This window comes from Canis lupus, chromosome 6, assembly GCF_003254725.2.
Source record: "Canis lupus dingo isolate Sandy chromosome 6, ASM325472v2, whole genome shotgun sequence".
Classification (NCBI taxonomy): Eukaryota; Metazoa; Chordata; class Mammalia; order Carnivora; family Canidae; genus Canis; species Canis lupus.
The window spans coordinates 60,810,391-60,832,845 of NC_064248.1; the positions used below are offsets into that span (position 1 = coordinate 60,810,391).

General features: G+C 44.0%; 1 long non-coding RNA gene across 1 annotated transcript; it reads right to left on the reverse strand.

Annotated features, from left to right (window-relative positions):
- Positions 1–1,050: 1,050 nt before the first annotated feature.
- LOC118354919 (uncharacterized) lies at positions 1,051–19,908 on the reverse strand. The gene is made up of 3 exons (XR_004816334.2): positions 19,649–19,908; positions 17,391–17,445; positions 1,051–1,123 (listed from the first exon to the last, which is right to left on the reverse strand). It is a non-coding gene; the product is annotated as an uncharacterized LOC118354919 (long non-coding RNA).
- Between the last annotated feature and the right edge of the window lie 2,547 nt (positions 19,909–22,455).

The window sequence follows — 22,455 nt, forward strand, 5'->3', positions numbered from 1 at the left end:
GTATTCCACCAAAGGATCTGTCACCAAAGACTTGTTCAAAATAGAAAAGACAAACACAGCAAAAGAAACATAGGCAAAGCCTAGGAGCAGACATTCCACAAAAGAAACATAAGTGGCCACTAAATGCAAAGAAAATGGGCAAACTGACCAGTAATCAAGGTATATAAATTCAAACAAAATGAGATGCTTTTTCCCCACGCCTATTAAATTATGATTTTTTAAATGTTACTTCTCAATGTTGTAGAAGATTCAGGGGAATATATACGCTCATGCATACTGCTTAAGTGTGTGAAGCAGTATAACCTTTCTGAACTTAAATATGTTAAAAATCCTAAAACAGTTCAGGAGTCAGTGTCCAGGAATTTGTCTAAAAATACTTGCAAAGATTTAAAAATCAAAGATTCATATTACAGTATTGTTTACAATATAAAATTGTAAACAACCTAAATACTCAAAATAGAGAAAATAATTAAATAAATTTGGCAACAGCCATATGTTTAGACTCTGCACCATTAAAAAATCATGTTTTAGAAGAATATTTAATTACAAGAAATATTGCATGCTATATGAAGCAAATGAGTAGCTTTAAATGATGTATACAGAGAACTTGAATTCTGTAGTTATACGCACATATAGACATACTCATGCATTGAGAAAACCTAGCAAGAAATAGAAAACAATTTTAATAATTATTCTCACTAGGGTAAGGAAATATGCATTTTTCATGTTTCATATTCCTTTGTAGTTTCTAGATTTTCTTTAGTGAACATATATTATTATCAGAAAACCTTTTTGCAAAATATCAACATTTATAAACCAAAGATTACTTTAAATAAAAGAAACAATTTTCCTAAAGAACGAAAAACTAATCATAATCCTTATGCATCATCTTACCAGACAAAACACTACACTAACATATCAAAAAATTATGCTAAGCAATACAACAAAAACAGAGGTGCTAACCTTCTCACATGTAGAACATGACTGAACCTCACCCAGAAATCAGCAATGGGATGTAGCAGATAAGGAAAAACAAAGATGTAGCTTTAACTCACCCATCAGACCAATGATCAGTGTTATCAAGGTAATGAACATGTGGTTCTTGAGTTCAATGATTGGAAATCTAGAAATTGGTGAAAACAGAAAAGCCAGGCAGTTGAGAAAATTAAAGGACAGAATGGCCATCTATTGAACATATTTGTGGAGCAAAAAGGGCACAAGGTCTCTATTCCACATAGTATGATAGGTTTTTTTTATTGCTATTGTTGTGAGCCTTCATTACTTATTCTTTTATGCTTCACCCACTCCATGATAATGTGGCTCAATCCATGCAGCTTAGTTTGGCCAATGTGCCCATAAATTACCCCCCACCCCTCATAACACATGGGAAGGTCTTCGTGTCAACCTAATCCTAGCTTATACAATCCACCAGCTCCATATTCACAGTGATGACTTCAGAGGTGGGCGTATGACTCAGTTAGACCAATCGATCTTTCCACAGTTCCTGAGAAACACAATTAGTCGGGGGTACCAGTAGCCATCTTGGTATTCATGGATAGAAAGTTCCTGAGAATTAAGCCAAGCATAGGCATGCAAAGAAGAGAAATGATAAACTGGACCCAGCTATTCCCGGAGCTAGCTGTTGCTCATGAACTTATTGTGGTAGTCATTTTGCAGTATGTATGGATATCGAATCATTATGCTGTACATTTTAAACTTATGTAGTGTCATATATTGATATCTCAATAAGCTGGGGGTGGGGAGAACTAAATGTATAGTCATTTACACAGTGCCAAGCACTGAGGAGGCACTGGGCGACAAAGAAGATGAAAATGGTCTCTTCCCCTGTCGTAAAATGACATACAAGGTGCTCTGGGAGCCCAGGGAAAGCCTGAAATTCCCAGGGAAGCTTCACAAAAGAGAGCTTATTTGGGCTGACTCTTGAGCAGAGTCTACTTTTGGACAAGGCAGTAGAGAGCTTTCCGGGGAGAGGGAACAACAGAAGTCTGGAGGTACAGAAGAGCGTGGCATATGCTATCAATGGCCAGAACGTCTGGGTGACTGGAACATAAGTTAACCCATGGCGGGGTGGAGAGGAGGGACTACAGCATTTATGAGAAATGGCAAGTTTTCCATTATATAAACTAATATTTTACAGATATCAGCCAGAAAGATAAGAGAATATCTACATGGATAGCACCAGCAGAGTAGTCAGCCCCTGAATTTCTTGAGCTCCTTCTCTGTGCCAGGTCCTCTTCCAGGTGCTTGGAATACATCAGTGAACAAACCAAAGATGCCTGCCCTTAACGTGCTTACATCCTAATGCAGAGACAATTAACAATGAACCAAATAAATAAGCAAACTAAGAAGATAGATGATAAACAAAAAAACAAAAAACAGAGTAGGCCGTAGGACAGGGTGGGGAGGATCAGGAGTACAGAGGTTGTGGGGACAGATTTTATGGTTCTAACTAGGGTGGTCAGGGAAGTGAGACTTGAAGCAGGTAAGGGACTAGCCAAGCAGACCTGGGAGAAGAGGTTGCAGGCAGGGAAGTAAAGGGTCCTGAGGCTGGAGGACCAGCAGGGAGATCGCGGAATGTGGTGTAGAAGTGAGCAAGGGGAGAGACACAGGAGATGAGGTCAGAGAGCTGATGGAGGGCCATTACGTGGGGCTGTGTGGCGACTCGAAGGACTTTGGCTTCTTCCCTGAGTTGGGAGCATGCTGATGACTTTCTCCAGTGGAGTCAGACCTCAAAGATGTGAGAGGGAAGGGAGAGGGGCCTTGAGTAGATGATGAGGGACTGGCTGGAGATGGGAACACAGGTAGCATATCTACAGGAACCTGTGGACTTTCTCCTTGATGGTTTCAATTTTCTCAGTGAAGTAAGAAGCAAAGTCATTAGCTGGGAGTGATTGTTGGGGGAGGAAATTAGTTAACCGACACAATGAAAGGACCAGCATTAAGGGCCAACTAGAGGTTCATGGTCATGAATTGAAAGTGAGACCTGTCTGTAGCTGTGTGTTTTTCTCCAGTCATATTCAGCTGCACGGATGGAGGAGGAAGAGACTTGGTTTTAACCAAGATTGTGGTTTCGCCAAATGAGTTTGAGGAAATGAGGAAGGGGCAAGGGGGTCAACAGTATATGGCAGGATGTAATTATGATAATTGAGCATGGAATTTAAGCCCAGTAAGAAGAAGAATGAGGACATCAAAGGGGTGAGGGCCAGCGAAAATGTGGAACAATCAATAGAGTATGGTCCTGGTGGCCAAGGGATTGTTCATGCTGGGCTACTACAGAGAAGGAGCTGGTCAGAGAGGACATGGGCGCCAAGAGCAAGGACATTACTTTGAGATTATAGAAGAGCTGTTATTTTGGCAATGGCACAAGAGTGAGTAGCTGAAGAGGGGTAGAATAGTTGGAGATATCATGTCTGGGCTACCAGTGCTAGAGGCAAAGATTCATGGGTCATGGGTGTTTGAAGCCATGTTGAAGGTGAGAATCCCAGAGAGAATTCAAATGAAGAGAGAACAGGGCTGAGCCCAGAGTCCCAGGGGGAGTGACACTGGAGAGAGGGAGAGCAAGCAGGAAAGAGTGGTGTCCTGGAAGCCAACAGACAAACAGTCTGGAGGAGAGAAAGTTTGCCAGCAGAGTCAGATTCCTTAGAAAGTTCAAATAAGTAAGGACCAGACATTTGTCCATCACACTTGGCAGTAACACCTCCTCAGTGAATTTAGTAGCAGCTGGTGGAGTGAGGAAGTGGTAAAAAATCAAGGCAGCAAGCGTGGACCCCAATCTCTTTGAAGAAGCTCAGGAGCAAATCAAGCCAGTTGTTAGACTGTGTCTGCTAGTTACTCCCCCATGGCTATAAGCTGGGCCTACTGACAGGCCCTTCCCTGGAAATACAAAATGAAAAGAGAAAATACAAAATGACTTCACTGCTTTAAATCATGCAGATCAGCATGAGTACAACTGTAAAATTCTGTTGTCAAGACAACTGACAAAGCCTCACAAGCCCATCCCTCACTTCATTCATCTATCACCTTGTTCTATGCCTGCAGGCGGGCGCTTGCCTTCATTCCGATGCTGTTACATAACCCTGATTTAGATGAGGACCTGCCTATTTCGGACACAGTGAAACCATTATTATATTTTGGAGTGGACAACTGTCCATTTGAGGAAGTGGTAGTGAAGAGGACCTGAAGTAGGAGATGCAGGGATAACCATGACCCAACACACTAGACAGCCCACTGACAATCCCAGGTGGGCGCAGATGACTTGAAGAATTCAGCCCTTCATCAAATATAAATATATATACATATATATTTATATTTGCAAGCAACCCTAAGAAATTCAATTGATGACAGATATCCTTGATGAGCTCTGAATTATCTCTGGCAGATGAGAAGGTAACGTAAATGACCCAATTTCACATACCTGTAAGTGTCAGAACCAGGACTAGAATATAGGTCTATTTGACTCCGGGGTAGTAGTGTGTAAAACCTGGAGGCAAACTCCATGCGTGCCATGCTCTGTTCAACTACTACTCCAGATATCCACACTGGAGTAGTGATGCATCCCAAATAGAGACTTGAATAAGCCAATGCAGGTGAAAAAGAACTAAAACCCAAGATGGGAACGTCTTCTAATCCAGAAGGTCTTAAACACTTAGCCTCTGTTTTTCTCAAATGTGTTCAGTTTGTACAACCACACTTGTGTGGGGTTTTTTTTTCCTGTTTTTTTTTTTTCCTCTCTAATTTTAATACTATAGCTATTCTGTGTCATGGTGTGGACACCCTTGGGTTCATCTTGTTTTGAACTCTCTGTGCTTCTTGAACTTGGATGTCTGTTTCCTGCCCCAGGTTAGCAAGTTTTTCAGCTATTATTTCTTCAAATAAGGTTTTTGTCCCTTTCTCTTTTCTCCTTTGGGATCCTTATAATGAGAGTATTTGTTTGCTTGATGTTGTCCAAAAGATCTCTTAACCTATTCTCATTTTTAAAATCCCTTTTTTTTTAAATAAAAAATAAATAAATAAAATCCTTTTTTTTTTTTTTTTCCGGGACACCTGGATGGCTCAATGGTTGAGCCATCTGCCTTTGGCTCAGGGTATGATCCCGGATTCCTGGGACCGAGTCCCATATTGGTTCCCTGCAGAGAGCCTGCTTCTCCCTCTGCCTAGGTCTCTGCCTCTCTCATGAATAAATGAATTCAAAAAACCTTTTAAAAATAATAATAATAGAATTCTTCTTTTCCTTTTTGCTGTTCAGCTCGACTGCTTTCCATAGCCTGTCTTCCAGATTGCTGATCCATCCTTCTGCATCCTACTGTTGATCTCCCCTAGTAGTTTTCATTTTGGTTATTGTCTGCAACTCTGGTTCCTTTTCATATTTTCTCTGTTGAAGTTCTCACGGAGTTCTTCTACTCTTGTCTCCAGCCCAGTGGGCATCTTTACAATCATTAAACTCTTTATCAAGGGTATTGCTTATCTCTGTTTCATTTAGTTCTTTGTGGTTTTTGTCTTGTTCTTTCATTTGGAGCACATTCCTCTATTTCCCCATTCTGCTTCACTCTCTGTGCTTGTTTCTGTGAATTAGGCAGAACAGCTACTTCTTCTAAACCTGAAGGAATGGTCTTGTGTATGGTTGTCCCCTGTGTAGACTGTGTGTGCCTGGTGACTCTGGCTGGCTGGCGCTGTGGCTGGCATGGGCTGGGGGGTCCCAACGGGGCACTCTGTGCTAAGGCTGCCCTGGTGTGATGGCTAGAGCTGAAGTAGGCATGTGCCAGGGGTTCCTGGGGTTCTCCACACAGAGGGCACCCTGGCAGGATAGTGGAGGCTGAAATGAATGCAAGCTGCTGTGTCTGCTGGGTACAGGGGGGGTACCCAGGCAGCACAGCAGCAGCAGGGATAAAACAGAGCCCCAGAGGGCTCCAAGCCAGCGGTGCCCTAGTAAGCCATCTGGAGCAGAAGTGGTGCCAGGCATAGAGTGTTCCAGAGTGCCTTGTGCCTGTGTCACCTTGGTGTGAGAGCTGGAGCTGTAGTGAGCACTGACCGGGCCCGTGTGTGCCTCGCTGAAGCAGCCTATTGGTTGAGACACCCAGCATCCTGCTCCTGGCCGCTCTACCCATTGTCAAAGTGCAAGGGGGAGTAAAGCACGGCACTGGCCAGCCCCTCTGACCCCCACACGGTCCCACCTGCTCCTTCCCTGCGGGCAGGGTCCTAGGGCTGGTCACTCTCTTTATAATTGCTCTTTTAAACCCTGGCTTTTTCCCTGCGCCCCAGGACCCCCCGGCGCCGCTGGGCAGGGGCCAGACGCACCTGCTGGGGCCCCGCAGTCCTGTCCCCACCTGGCCCGGATCGCCGGCCCCAGGGTCGGGGTGCGGGGTCCCCTCTGTGCCACATCTCTGGCTCTTGCTGTTCTCCGTGGGGTCCCTCTGCCCGATGCTGTGCAGGAGCTGGGGCCCGCCCTCGGTTCTTCCGGAGGAACCGCTCTCTAAAGAGGGTCAGGCTGGGTGCAGGGGCGGAGGGGCAGGGCGAGCTCAGGGCCTTGCTCTCGGAAGAGTCCCCTTCCGGTGGAGCCCTGTGACCTGCACCCCCCGCCCCCCATCCTTCAGGGAGCGCGTGGACGTCCTTCCACTTGCCTCCAGCAAGCAGGGCCGGGGCACCACCGGGCGGCCTGGAACCCACGCCGGGCTGGCACGCGCTGCTGCCCCGTCCCTTTGCCCGTTCACCTTTGGCCTCGGCCCGGAGGACCCCGCTTGGGTCCCCGGGAGCATCGGGGGCATCGGGGCGGGGACGCCGCGGACTCCCGAGTCTCATGCATTTAACAGCCGCGCGTCCTTAGTCGGGTTAGGGCCGCAGCCCTTCCAGCGGCCTCTATAGGAGGAGGCCGAGCACAGCATGTAATTGCAGCTTTTTTTTTTTTTTTTTTTTTTTTTTTTTGAGGACTTTCAACCCTGCCATGAACTAAATCATTTTATCAGTTTTTTTAAAAAAAAAATTTTTTTTTGCACTTGTCCCATTAAACTACAGAACTGGAACATACTCATGAATGGTTTCTTTCTGCTTCCACTCAAGGAGTTCCTGACATAACAAAAACTGGTAATTAACTGGCTCGGAGACTTTTACAATAGCCTCTTTAAACCCGCCGGGGCGCGGGGCCTGGCAGGGCCGACCCCACGCTGCCCGTGGCACCGCGGCGCCCCCAGCTCCTGGCCGCCCCCCGCGGCCCGCCAGGCCCTCCGCCCGCGGGTCCCCTCCTCCGCTAGGCCGCTCCCCCGCCCCTTGACCGCAGCCCGCCGCTGCCCCCCACCCCCGGGCGCTGCACTCCCCAGAGCTGGGGTCCTTCCAGCCTCGCAGGACGTGACCCGGGGCCGCCGTCGGGTCCCCGCAACGCGGCTGCGAGGCCTCAGTCGGGGAGAAGGTCACCTCGCCGTTGGCTCTCCCAGTCAGAGGTCACAGAAGTGTCATCTGTCCCCCCGCGTCCGCTTTCCCCTGCCAGCCTTGGCAAGAACGGCACCAAGGCTTTCTGCAAATAATCCAGTCAGTTCAACAAATTTACACAAAAGCCCCCTGAGTGGTTTTTCTGTTTCCAAATTTGCCCACACTACCCCCGCCTCCGTTTCCACAAAGCGGCCAGAATGCTCTCTGACAGGGTAAGGAATGCCCCTCCCTGAGGTTCCCGCTGCCCTTAGGGTAAATCGGATCCCTTCCCGGGGCCGCATTGCCTGGGACGTGCCTACCTGACCAGGTTCATCTCTTGCAATTGTCCTCAGGTTGACTTTGCTCCCACGGCCCCTCTGCCCCTCACGCCAAACTCCTTTCTGCTTCGCCGGCCTCTGCATCAGCAGCATCCTCAGCCTGCGGTGATCATCTGCACTGGGCCAGTTCCTTCCTGCCTTCAAATCTCAATTCTGAAGTCAGCTCTCCCGGGAGTGCTTCCCTGACCACCCACCCCACGCACAGAACCTGTCATCCCATCACATACCCCCATTTTATTTTTTAATAACAGCCTTACTCTGTAATTATTACTACAACCCTTTGCTCGCTGGTACTTGTGTTTCACTCACAGAATGGAAGGCCCTCTCAAGCGGGGACCCCATTTATCTTGTCATATCTACTCTATCTGGCACAGAGAAGATGCTCAGGGAAAGTTTCTCAAATGAAGTTGTGATAGGAGCTATGCTAGACGCTGAAACTATACTGATGACCAAGGACCTGCCATCTGGTATCCACAACCTAGAGGAGGAGACAGATAGAAAAATACCATTTAAATCAAGAGCACAAAAAAAAAAAATTAAAAAATAAATAAATAAATAAATAAATAAATAAATAAATAAATAAATAAATCAAGAGCACTTTGACAGTGCAGTGGTGGAGTCTTGCATGGAAGCAGAGCCCTGCCTTCCGGTTAAACCCGCCTTCAGATTAAACCACCGTGGCATCTCCAGAGCAGGGATAGGTGATCTTTGGCAGAGATTTGGTTCTAAGACTCAATGACTCTGCCCTGAAGTTAAACACCAAAAACTAAACTGAAAAGAAGGTGGTTCCTGGTTAAATACACCAACCCTGTTACTAACTCACCCTGCTGTGCAAATTTATTAAAGCAGTCTCCAAATAAACAAGTCCTAAAACTAATCAGGAAGTGGAAAAGCATAAAAATAATCCCCAGCCCACAACACACACCCATGAAAACAAGAAATAAAGAAAAATGTTCTATATAAAACCCATGGGGCCTAACTCTGTCCTCAATTAGTGGTGCAGGCTGCCAGCTGAAGTCAATGGAGGTTTTCAGTCCAATAATAGAGGCAGGATTTGGGGCCCACTATGCATTGCATTCATTTTTAGGTAATAAATCAGGAATGTCAAGTGGGTGTGCATTGGCCTTCCTGACATGGTAATTAAACTGAACGGTACTATCTTCCACACTGAGATCCACTTGAGCTCGTAGCAACCAAGGTGGTTCTGAAGTGTGTGTCTGTGTGTGTGTGTGTGTGTGTGTGTATGCAGGAAGAGCATGGGTCATGTTGGACATCTCTGGGTGGGGAAAAGAACGCTTCCAGCCAAAGCCAGGCCTATGTCCTGCCCAGGATTGGCTATGTAATTTGTGGGCTGCAGGGGCAAAATGGAAATGCCCCATGTTCAAAAATAATTTAAAATTTCAAGATGGGGACAAACAGAGCATTAAGCCAAATCCAAGGCCCTTTCGAGCAGAGTCCTGAAAACCTGCACAGGTTGCTCATCCATGAAGCTAGCCCTGACAGTAGGAATAATTCTGGAAAAGAAACTTGGGATCAGGTTTAAAGCTCTCCATCAGTATCACAGCTGATAATTTTGAGCATTTCCCATGTGCCAGGAACTGTTCTAAGTACTTTACGTATATTAACCCCTTTATTCCTCAAAATAGGCCCATAAGAAAAGAAATCTAATTATCCCCATTTTATGTTAAAGAATCTGAGCTGCTGAGGTCATAAGGCTTGAAAGCAGCCATGCTGAGATTTGAACTCACAGAGTGAGATCCTAAACACCTTCTCACCCTGTTAGTCAATGCACATGCCATTCCATGTTTTTCTCATTCTCAAGCCCACCCATGTCTCTTGAGACCCAGTCTCATCACAATCAGGGACTGTCGGAACTGAAATACCCACTCTGTGGCTTGCTACTTGTGAGGCTTTATGCAGCCTTAAACAACTACCTTGACCCCTGCCAGTTTCCTCATCTGAGTAAAAGAGATTAAAAGAGTTCCTATTTCATAGTCTTTTGTAAGAACTTATTGAGTTACTTGAAATAAAATGTCAGGTGCATTGAAAGTACTAACAAATGTAGCTGCTAAATAAATGTTATTATTACAATTATGATAATGATTCGCAAACCTTACATAGAAGATGGCAAGCTTATTGCTCCTACTTGCTCTTTTCTCCTATGTGCTGGAATTTCTAGTAATAAAATTACTAAAGAACTATAACCTATCATATTTTGCCTAGAAATTTACCCATGAGCCTGACAACAATAATTATAATAGTAGTAGCTACCATGTATTAAAACGTCATACACCAGGAACATTACATAAATTATTTATTCTTTAAAACCTAATAAAGGCTGTCAAGACGGTTAAAGAGAGGAAGAATTGTCTTCTTGACAAATGATGTCAGGACAACTGGATATCTATCTATGTACAAAAGAATAAAAGTGGAACCCTACCTCACACCATGTACAAAAATTCAAAATGGATTAAACACAGTGTTCTAAACATAAGAGCTGAATTACCAAACTCTTGAAAGAAAACATAGGAGTAAAACTTCAAGACCTAGAGTTAAGTAGTGGTTTCTTAGATATGACACCAAAAGTGCAAGTTACAAAAGAAAAAAATAAATTGGACTTCACCAAAACTAAAAAACTTTTGTGCTTCAAATGACACATTGAGAAAGTGAAAAGACAACACACAGAATAGGAAAAAAAAATATTATAAATCATGTATCATGCAAAAGGACTTGTATCCAGAATATATAAAGAAGTCTTAAAATTCAACAATAAAAAAGCAATCAAACCAATGAAAAATCAGCAAAGCAGGGGTGCCTGGATGGCTCAATTGGTTAAGCATCTGCCATCGGCTCAGGTCACGATCTCGGGGTCCCAGAATCAAGCCCTGCATTGGGCTCCTTGCTCAGCGGGGAGTCTGCTTTTCCCTTTGCCCTTCACCCTGCTCTCATACTCTCTCTTTCTCTCTCAAATAAATAAAATCTTTTTAAAAAATCAGCAAAGCGGTTTAATAAGTATTTGTCCAAAGAAAATATACAGGTGACCAATAAGTACATGAAAAAATGTTCAACAACACTAGTCATGAGGGACACGCAAATCAAAATCACAATGTGATACCATTTCACACCTACTAAGATGACCAAGGTCAGAAAGACACAGTAACAAACATTATTAGGATCTAAAAAAATTGGAAGCCTCATTTTTCGCTGGCAGGATTATAAAATGGGGCAACTACTTTGGAAAACAGGCAAATCCTCAAAAAGTTAAGCACAGAGTTTGTAGATGATTCAGCAACTCCATCATAGGCATAGACCCAAGAGAAATGAAGACATATATCCATACACACCTTTGTGCACCAATGTTCGTAGCATTATTCATAATAGTTGAAAAAGTGGAAATAACCAAAATGCCCATCAATATATATCAGATGAATAGATAAAATATGGTATATTCACACCATGGGAGATTATTCAGGAAGAGAAAGGAATGAAGTACTGATGCATGCTACATCATGGATCAATCATGAAAACATCATATAAGTAAAAGAAGCCAGTCATAAAAGATGAGACATTGTATGTATATGAAATGTATATGAAATGTCTAGAATAGACAAATCCAGAGACAAAAACTAGATTAGCAGTTGCCAGGAGTTGGGGGAAAGGAGAAACGGAGAGTGATTACTAAGGTGTATGAGTTTCTTTTGCAGGTGATGGAAATATTCTAAATGTTCTAAAATAAGGTAGTACTGACGGTTGCACACTGTAAGTATATGAAAAACTGCTGAAATAACTTTAATAGGGCAAATTTTATGGCACGTAAATTATATCCCAATAAATCTGTTATTAAAACCAAACCCCCCAAATTCTAATGAGGTCAGTTTCATTTTCCCTATTTGGTGGACAAGGGAAGTGAGATTCAGAGTGGGTGAGTAACTTGCTCAGGGTCAAAGAGCAAGGCAGGAGGGACTTCTATTTAAACCCCCATGCTGCTCATTTCCACTTCTATGCCTTCACCAAACGGCTGCGGCTGCGAAGCTTTGGAAAGGAGAAAAATTCCTCCTCGAAAGAAGGAAGAAGCTCTGCCACAGCTGGCTTAAATCTGAGGTCATTTAATTCAATCCTCATTTCCCCAGGTCCTTTACTGCCCGCTTGATCCCAGGTCCCCGGCAGATGGGTGTGTGGCAAGGCACATGAGAAGCCTACGAAAGGTCATAAACCTTATGTCAGTGCGACCACCGACCCAGACTGTGGCCCCCTGGCTCTGATCGAGAAGTCTATCCCAACAATCGATAGTAATGGCAGAGGTTCAATTCAATTGCTCACAAATCCCCATCCATCATTAGGACAGCAGAATGACAGCCCTGGCCTTGCTAGGACCTAGTTTTTCCCATTCACGGGCTTAATGCAAGTAGATGGTCCTTTCACCCTTAATGATTCCCCATTTCGGAGCACTGAAGCTTCTCCTGAAGTAGTACCCGATATATACTCCTATTATTTATTGTACATTGTATTTACCATGTGATATATGTCATAATTATCCGTTAACCTGTCTTCCTCTACTCCCTCCTCTGCGATTCTTAAAGGACTGTGTTCTATTCATTTTTAAAGTTCCCACATCATGGAAACTTCCCATCACTTATTAATAAAAACTCTAGTTCCATTTCCTGTGTGTATACCCTGTGCCAGGCTCTGGGCTAAGGTTTTACAAGCCTGATCACATTTTGATTCTCCCAACAACCCTATGAGAGAGAGACTATCACAACTCCCATTTTACAGCTAGCAAGTGGCACCCCAATAAATCTCTTTGAATTTCTCTGGAATTCATTCTTGGTCACTGTGAATATTCTTCTTTCTGGTTCCCAGACACGGAAAAAGGCATGGGCTCTATTTTCACTGACTTCGATCATGTTGTATCCACCTGGCAAAGAGAGATGCCAGGCAGGGTGGTGGCAACTAGAACATAACAGATGAACAGCATTCTCTTGGATTTGCTCATAAACACCATCCCAGGGGTCAGCTGCCTAAATTCCAATCTTCCCATTCAGAAGGCACGTTTATACAGTTGTGCACTTGAGAATGACCTTTGTTAAAACGTCTATTACTAGACGAAAGCAAAGTGAGAAATGATGTTGCGTTTTCAAAGTCTGAGTCATTTAGTTGAATGCCTTTCTTTTTCTTTTAGGTAGAGGTCGGAATTTCCTACGATCTGGGGTTATTTTTCTGACTAGGGGCTATGGCACCCGCAGTCTGACAGTTGGTAACAACTTTCTGGAGTTTAGGAGATCACTTTCAGCGACTAAGCCAAATCATAAAAAATGGAGCTGTGTTCCTCTATTCGCAACTGGCTGGTTGAAGAATTTGAGGTGCTTTGCCTCCATCCCAAGCACTCATAACATTGATTTTTAAAACCCGCTATCCACTTCAAAATCCATCAGCCAGGGCTTGAAAAGGAATATCCTCAAGTTCTTTCTTGTGTGTGATGGTGGCATAGACAAGATTCCCACACCTTTATCATCTCTGCATAGCATTCAGAAAGGCCCATTTTAATGGGCCTTCCGGTTTCAGCTTCCCACTTGGGGACAGAATTTAAGACATCAGTTCTCACTGGCATGTACATGAGAAAAACTGAGGAAGGCATAAAATATCTCCATGGCCACCTTCTGTTGCCTGGGCCCGATGCTCCATCCTAAATTACCATTTGTACCCCACGCAACCAGGTCACCAAGACTTTGCTGTCCTTGTCTGTTCCCACCTCACCTCACCACCATCTGGAAAGAGATGCTTTCTTACTGTGATAGATTTTGTTGGGGGTGGGGAGGATGAAGTTTCTATTTCTGTGCCAGTTTTAGCTTGGGATATGTATTTGCTGTACTTTCATTTGGCAGGAAGGAGGTTTATGAAGTGGAACCTCTTTTTTCTTTACCAGTCGCCCTCCTTTCTTGGTCTCTGCCTCTCTCCCGCTTCCTGGTGCTCTATGTTTCCCAATATCCTTGCCTCCAGTGACTCAGTCCCCCCCACACTACCAGCTGGCCAAAGGAGAAAAATGGCAACATGGGAGAATAGAATGTTGATGTTGGTCAAGATCAGAGCAGGCTGGGTTAGTCTGGTGAAGCCGTGAGCTACCGGAATCTGAGGTAACCCAGATGCCAGCCAGATGCCTTCGATCTTTGCAGGTACGAAGAAGATTGCCCAGAACCCACCTCACCCATTCTTTGGCCTTTGGAAACCCAAAGCTTTGCTCCAAGGCTCTGCTCATTCCAGAGGCTCCTCATCAAGGTCTTTGGCTGCAACTTTCTAACTGATCGCCTCCTTCCCACACATCAGCCCTGGTATGGATCCAGTGCCTTCTTCATTTTCCATAATCAAAAGGTGAAACTCTCCCACCCAACTCTTTCATAGGTTTATAAACTTAACCAAACGTCCCAGGCAGGTTTACACTGTCTCTCCTTCCTCCCACATCTGCTTTTACTAACCCAATTCCTAATTTCCACTCACCCGGCTCTAAATTGTTCTCCAGTTATCACACAGAGTGGCTTCCCTTCCCCTGGAGCCAGTCCAGACACCTCTCCCCAGTCACCCAACAAGACATCTCTTTAACCAAAGACACTTCTCCCCTCAAAAACGCTCTGTTGCCAATCATTAGAATAAAATTTTCTCCACCCCATTACTCTGGGAAACCCTGATGTTGTTCAGAAAATGGGAGGAGATCATGTTCTACTGAGATGCTTTTGAGAGCGGAGATGAATTTAGTCAATAGTGAGGAAAGGTGGGCAGGGATTGAACATGTAGGATGAGATTTGGGCTGCACAGATACCAAATAAGGAGGGAAAAGTGAGAGAAGAGGTTTTTCAAGGAGACGAAAAATCAGTGGTTGGAGGTCTGTGGGAAAGCTTTGGTGACGAAGACGACAAGGCAAGGGCAGCAGGAAAATCTCTGGAGGTAGGCTGCCCCGGAACTACTTCTCAGCTCTGTAGAGACTCCTGAGGGTTCACTCCCAGTGTCGGTGGGAAGCTGGGCCTCCCGGAACACCAGAGACTTACCAGCACTCCTGAGCCACGGGTAGACCCTCTTGTAGAAACGGGACACTTGAGAGCTCAGCCTCTGAATTTTGGGACCCTGGAGTCTTACAAGAGGCTCAGGGTACTTTGGGTTCCCTCAGCATCACGCCCTCCCTGCAGCCTCACGAGCTGACTTCAGCAACACTTGAGCTCCCTGATTGTAGGCGAGGAATGTGTTGGGTTCAAATCCTGATTGAACAATTAACTAGCAATGTTGCCACAGGCAATTTCTTTGGAGTCTCAGTTTGGGTTTAATTTCTTCACCTGGCAGATAAGGACAGTGACACCTGCCTTACGGGGTTCTGATGAGGACTAGAGACCATCTATAAAAGGCACAGGTGCTTTTTATGGGGGTGCTCAGTAAAGGGCAGCTGGTTACCTCGGTGAATGTGTATAAATCATTTATGTTTAATTATCATTGCAAACAATAAATGAATGTAATATCCCATTAATTTTGTTGTAAGTTTCCCTGAACTATGATCAGTGGTGTGTTGATAAATACATTCCACTGATTATAGTTAAATTACAACCAGATTGGGGCACGGGAAGCCTGATTTGAGCACTTGCTGACTTCCATCGTGTCACTACTCCCACCGTCGCCGACTGCCAGCTACCAGTGTGATGTCACTGGCATGGCACTGGGAAGACAGGAGGGCTATCCCACGCACCCTTGACTATCATGCTCAACTCTCCACAGATGTATTCAAACGTCACATATTGATGCTCGTACATTACAGCTATGCACTTAGAACAAGAGGAAATAGTGTAGAATATTCCCACTAAATCAAGAACTGCCTCTTAATAGGAAGCAGGGATTGCCCCTGTAGATCTCCATATTCTCTCAATCCCACATTGTGCCCCTTTGTCAGCATGTGTTTTCATGATTTTTATTTTTATTTTTTTGTTTTCATGATTTTTAAAGAAAGAAACCCCCATAGGATGTATGTGCACATGGGTGCATAGGCACTGGGCTTTCCCACCCTCTTCTCTGACTATCCACATAAATATGGATTGTATTTGAAAATCAGCCTTGACTAAACTCTTTTAATAGCTTGTAACATCAATATGAGGATAAATAAAATTTAAAAAATTACACTCCCCTTTACTTAAACACTAAGTCGTTTTAATTGTTTTATTAAAAAAATAAAAAATAAAATAATAAAATAAAAAATAAAATAAAATAAAATAAAATAAATAAAAAATAAACTGATTTCTCCATGTAATTATCAATATATTTCCATCACCCCAGTAAATAAAAAGACTCCTTTCAGGGGCATTTTTAACACCTGTAAATCCCCCAGATGTTAAGAAAAGAATGCTTATTTTATAGTCTGGCAGTTTCTCAGTTTGCTTTTTATTTTTTAAATCCTTTCATTGTATTTTTGATTAGTCATGGATAAATAATGTTTGAAATAAAAATCCCTACTGTATGATTATACTCATTCAGGCTCCCAGTATCCCACATTGAACATTTAATGAGCATATATCTAGGTCTCAATGTGAGAATCACGATGGTCATACCTAGAGCAGGAGCGAGCCGGAGAGGTCCTCTCACCCCAACTTTTGCTTTGTAAAGGAGCACATTGAGGTACAGAATGGCACTGTGATTCGCCCACATGGTGTGTGGGGAAACACCTGCTAGACCACCCCCCCCCCACTCTCACCACCACCCCCAGACATACACACACGCGCATACACACACACGTTGAGATGTACAGTCACAAAATTCAGCAGCAACTATAACATTGGATATGCTCCCCCCACAAATACAAAAGTAGGGAGGGGGGCACCTGATGGGATGAGCACTGGGTGTTATTCTACATGTTGGCAAATTGAACACCAATAAAAAATAAATTAAAAAAAAGAAAATATTGAGAAAAGGAAAAACAAAAAAAAAATAAATACAAAAGTAGGAATCTTAATAATTATTTAAGAAAAATTTATTGGACACCTACTATATGCTGGGTACTGCCATTCTTTTTTTTTTTTTTTTTAAGATTCTTCATTTATTTATTCATGAAGGACACAGAGAGAGAGGCAGAAACACAGGCAGAAGGGAGAGGCAGGCTCCTTCTGGACAGCCTGATGCGGGACTCGATCCCAGCACCCTGGGATCAAGACCTGAGCCAGAGGCAGACTGTTGAACCACTGAGCCACCCAGGGTACTGCCATTTTAACATTATCTATGTTTAAGTTTGTGATGGAAACTCTTGTCCTTAAGCTCCTGCTTTGTTAGTATAACACTCAGCCCTCAAAGATGTAGACTTACCCATTGTGCTCACCAGAGACTTGACTGTAAGATCCCATGAGCTTTGGATTTACATTGATAACAAAACTTGGGGATTTTGCTCTTTGCTGTTTCTTTGTTTAGTTCTGGACTTTGTAAAGACAACAGAGGATTTGTGGGAATGATCAGACCCTTACTGTGGAAGACGCACACCCTGTGGCTTGCTAAGCAGTTAACTGAAACAGGATTATGGCCGTAAAGTGCTTTTCCCGCTAAGTCATGCCACCAATGGCAAAAGAATGGTTCTTTGAATTAGACAGTTCTAGGAGCATACCCAGCTCCAGCATTTACCTGCCGGGTGACCTTCAGAAAGTTACTGTACTCCTCTGAGCCTCCGTTTCCTCATCTGAAAAAAAAAGGGGTGGGGGGACAATCCCACTTAGCTCAGAGGCTTGTCAGGAGATATTTTTTTTTTAAGATTTTATTTATTTATTCATGAGAATACACAAAGAGGAGAGAGAGGCAGAGACACAGGCAGAGGGAGAAGCAGGCTCCATGCAGGGAAACTGATGTGGGACTCAATCCTGGGTCTCCAGGATCAGGCCCTGGGCTGAAGGCAGGTGCTAAACCGCTGAGCCACCCGGGCTGCCCAGGAGATAAAATGTAAGACATAGGTAGCACAGTACCCCACAGGGTAATCACCCTGCACACGTGAACTCCCTTTCATTTTATCTTCCCAGATGGGAGGGGAGTGGACAGGAGGAAGAGAATTCAAGGAGATCAGGAGCAGGTGGGGATGGGAGCAAAAACAAAGGGGCAGGGGAAGGAAGAAGAATGGCAGGGGCACCTGGGTGGCTCAGCGGTTGAGCATCTGCTTTTGGCTCAGGGCATGATATGGGGTTCTGGGATCGAGTCCCACATCAGGTTCCCTACAGGGAGCCTGCTTCTCCCTCTGTGTCTCTGCCTCTCTCTCTGTGCCTCTCATGAATAAATAAATAAGATCTTAAAAAAAAAAAAAAACAGAATGGCATAGATATGGAGTCCAAAGAATAAGAAAGACTCAGAGCCCTCCTTAGGCAATGTTAACCCCCAGAGGTTTCAGAAGAAGGCCTTGGGGAAGCTTCCACTAAAGTGCCTTCTCAAGAGGACAGGCCCAACCAACTCAGAAAGTTTGCTTTCCTAGGAGGGGTTTTGCTTTCCTAGGGGGGATTACGCAAGTCTTGAGCCAAAGATGAATGGCTTGTAAGTAGAAAAAAGGCAGATATTGTCATTAAAAGTCCTTCATTTCTGCCCATCCCTCATGCAAACTTCAGCCTCTCTTCTAGAAAAATAGTAAACAGATAATTAAAAGGTGATATGTCACTGTCTTGGCCTTGGACTCCAGATCCATTATGCTGGGCATCAAATCCCCTGCCAAAGTAGCCGTGGATCAAGGTTGGGTAACGATCTCTATGCTGGAGCAATGGGTCTGAGACTCAGAGCAGATCTGCCTTCTATAGACTTTGTTCTCTGGAGTTTACCCTACACTCCCTGGAAGCTTTCACCCCAACATGGATCCATTTTTTAAAAAATATGGACAATAATAACACTAATCTTCATGGTATTAGCATGTGAATTAGATGAGTTAATGCACATCGGCAGTCAGTGAATACTGGAGATCACGGAGATCACGTTATTGCCATTGGCATAGTGGTGGGGTGGCATTTTCATCCCTTTTCCTAAATACTTGCCTGGCTGCCTCCCCAGCCCCAGTACAGCTTCAGAATGGCTTGGGTTGATCAGCGTCACTGTCACCACTACAAAACTTTCTCTGTCTACAAAGAGTTTGGCTAATAGTTCTCAAATTAAATAAAACACAAAAGATAATCTCCCATCTCAGAACACACAGTACTTGATATTGCAGACCAGGGAGCCTGCATTCTCCCGGAACCATTCTTTCTACCTTGGCAACAGAGGCATTTTCAAATAAATATAAATTCCAATAGGGGCAGTGCCAAGACCCAGTTGTGACCGAGCCACCAGCCAAGCCAGTGGAGTTATTAAGAATGATCTCTTAAGGAGAGAACTCAATGTGAAAACTATGTACTGCCTGAACTTCACTCATAAGCACGGTTTTCTCTAGGATTGGGGGTGAGTCACCTAATTTCAAATGCCTGAATGTATTCAGGAGTCAATCCCCGCCCCTTGGGCTTCTCTTAGGAAGTATGAGATGGGCCAAAGGGCTCTCCTGGAGGTGCCTCAGAGGAGATGCCTCCCCACCTCTGTGTCTCCTGTTTCTTGTCCCCTTTGCAGATGTAAACATGCCACAAAATGGAGCGAGACGACTGTGAACCAGCTTTGCAGCTGCTTCATTACTCTACTAATATCAATAATCATTTCTGTAGGCTTCCTTTTCCAGAGCGTCGGGCTGGAGGTGCAATTTGTACAGACCCTGGTGTTTGGGAAGGGGATTTGTGAACCTGCTCAAAGGTCCCTCCCCTGCCTCTTCCTCCATGGCATCATGCAAGACTCAAGTTCAAACCCAAGGCAGCAGGCAGAGAGGAGGGGAAGCAGTCAAGCCACTTTTCACAGGCCAAATCGCAGAGGCTGAAAAAAAAAAAACCAAGTACCTGGGTATCATGCGCCTGCCTCTCTGGTGTTTTTGCCGCCAATTTCCCACTTGGCCACATGTGCACATTTAATTAACGATCTGCTCGTCACCTCCTGCAAGTCATTAATAATGATGCTGTAGATATCAGCCCATCTCAGAGCCTGCCAGAAGCTTGCCACTGGCCACCATCTCCCAGGCAGTCCACAGCCGCCCACCGGCTGCTCACGTGGCCTCCCAGCCAGGTTTCGATCCATGAGACACAGCTCAGAACCAGCTCGGTTGAATTCATCTTTCAAGTGAGATTTCCGGATGCATCCATTTCATTTCCTTCACCCACTAATGTTGTGGAGGGTTTTTTTTTTTTAATTCTATTAAAAAATGCAATTAAATTTGTCTCATGGAATTTGCTCTTTAAAAATCCAGACAGCTGCTTGCTCATGGTGGCATTATGCTCTTGATTCTTACGCATTTTTTTCTTCGTCTCCATTCCATTACTTTACTGAGGATTAAAGACAGGCTTACCAGATGGCAAATGCCAGGATCTCTTCCCATCCCCACCTCCCATTCAGAAGACTAGTATCATATCAGCCATAATACATACCTCAGGTTCCTCTGTGCGGCTCTTGGAAGAGACAGCAATTGTTTCATTTAAATTCATTAGCTAATGCCCAAAACCCAATGAAAGGGCAGGAGGTTAGGAATGAGAAAACCTAAGCACTGCTCACAGGAACTTGCTGGAAATGCTGCAACCGGTCTCTCCCCCGTGCCTCAGTTTCTTCATCTCTCCCACCTCACTTGCTTCCTCCACCAGCTCTCAGCCATAAAGCACTCGTTAGGCTGGGAAGCAAATGAGGTAATGTCTGTGGCAAGATGGTTTGTGCGTTTCCAAAGAAAGACACCATATAAAAAGCATTCTGATTGCTAACAGTCAGAGATGCTGAGGATTTGGCCTGGCTGGCTTCATAAACTATTTAACTGCCTGCTTCTTGCAAAAACTATTTTTATCAGTTAATTACACATTTTTCTTATTAAATAACAATGTCAAAGCATTTCTTGCTCATTTTCTTGTCATGATTAATTTAATCTGCCGTCCTTTATTAAAAGTCCAGTTTTCCTTCTCTCGTCTTATCCATCCTGATAGACTAGTAAAAACCCCACGACCATTCAACTTCTCTGATTAACATTAACCCATTCTACTTCTGTTCTTTTCTTTTCCCCCAATCTCTGAGCAGTCTCTTTCACAGGAATGTGTGTCTGGTGTCTAAGGAAGCACCAAACTCTAAAAAAAAAAAAAGGACGTTGCCCTAGTGAATGGCTTCCCTTCTCTTTTCTCGGGCCCTCCACCGACAGGCAAATTCTCAGAGGCAGACCAGATTTAAAGGCAGCCCTGGGTCATATCCTTCCTGGGAAGAGATAAGAAAGTCAGACAGAGAGAGCACTGGTCACATTTGATTTCAAAACAGACACACATGTGATGTGCCCAGGATTTGGGGGAAGGAGAAAGAAGAGAAATATCAATGCCAATGGCATTCACCACACTGTAAGACTCTTTCCTAACATTATTATTATTTTTATTTATTATAAATACTGATTATTGAAATAGCATTAATAATATTATTATGATTATATGCTTAAACCCTTGACATGGAAAGGGGACATAAAGGCATTATTATTTTGTGGTTCATGGTATTGCTTGCACTCCCAGAGAGACACTAGAATGTTGAGAAGAGAAACCACAATACTTGGGGCAAAGTAGTTAACCACAATAATTACAGTTATGATAACAGAAAAAGTAATTTCATGTGTTATTATTATTATTATCATGACTATTATTTGCCACTTGTGGTAGTAGGCAGCCTCTACAATGACTGCCTCTTGATATTCACTTCTCGGTGTAATCCCTTCCTCTTGAGTGTAGGTTGGACTTACTGATGCACTTCTAATGAATAGGATTCCCCATAAATGATGAGGTGTCACTTCCAAGGGTGAATTACACAAAATCTTCTTTCTTGGATACCCTCTCTCTCACTTTGCCAGGCACCATGGGGTGAGCTGCCCTGTGATGAGGCCCAGGTGACAAGAGCTTGAGGCAACAGCCAGTGAAAACTGAGGCCCTCAATCCTATGGTGCATGAGGAAGAGAATCCTACCAAGAACCAGGTAAGCCAGCTCGGAAGCAGACCCTCCCTTCAGCTGAGGCTCCAGATTAGACTGCAGTCCCACGGACAGCTTGATTGCAACCACATGAGACATTTTGAGAGAAGCACTCAGCAAATCCACACCCATATTTCCGTATCCGACAGAAACTGTGTATAGTAAATGTTTGGCTTTGTTAAGCCACTACATTGGGGGGTAATTTGTTACTCAGCAGTTGGTAGCTAATACATGACTCTTCCTATAGCACAGTTCATCTAGAAGTAACACTACCTGTGGATGGGAGGGAGACACACAACATGATGAGGATGGGAGAAAAAATACTCTGCTTCCCTATCCTTTGCCCGTGAAATTATTAATCAACCCAAGCCCTTTTTCTTGCTGGATGTGATCTTGAAAACTTCTCAACAGAACTCTCCAAACAGCCATCCCCAATTAGTTAGTCTGACAGATGAGAGAAAAATCTATCTGCAGACCCCTGAACAGTGTAAAGAAAAGACTCGGAGTTAAAAAGACCTGATTTCTACTTATAAGAAAAGAGACTTTGGGTGAATCACTTATACTCTCTGAGCTTCATTTTCCTCTTCAACAAAATGAAGCTAATCTCTCTGGGTACTCTGAGGTACAAGGAACACAATACTCAAGTAAGATAGCCTAAGAAAGATTCCTCTTC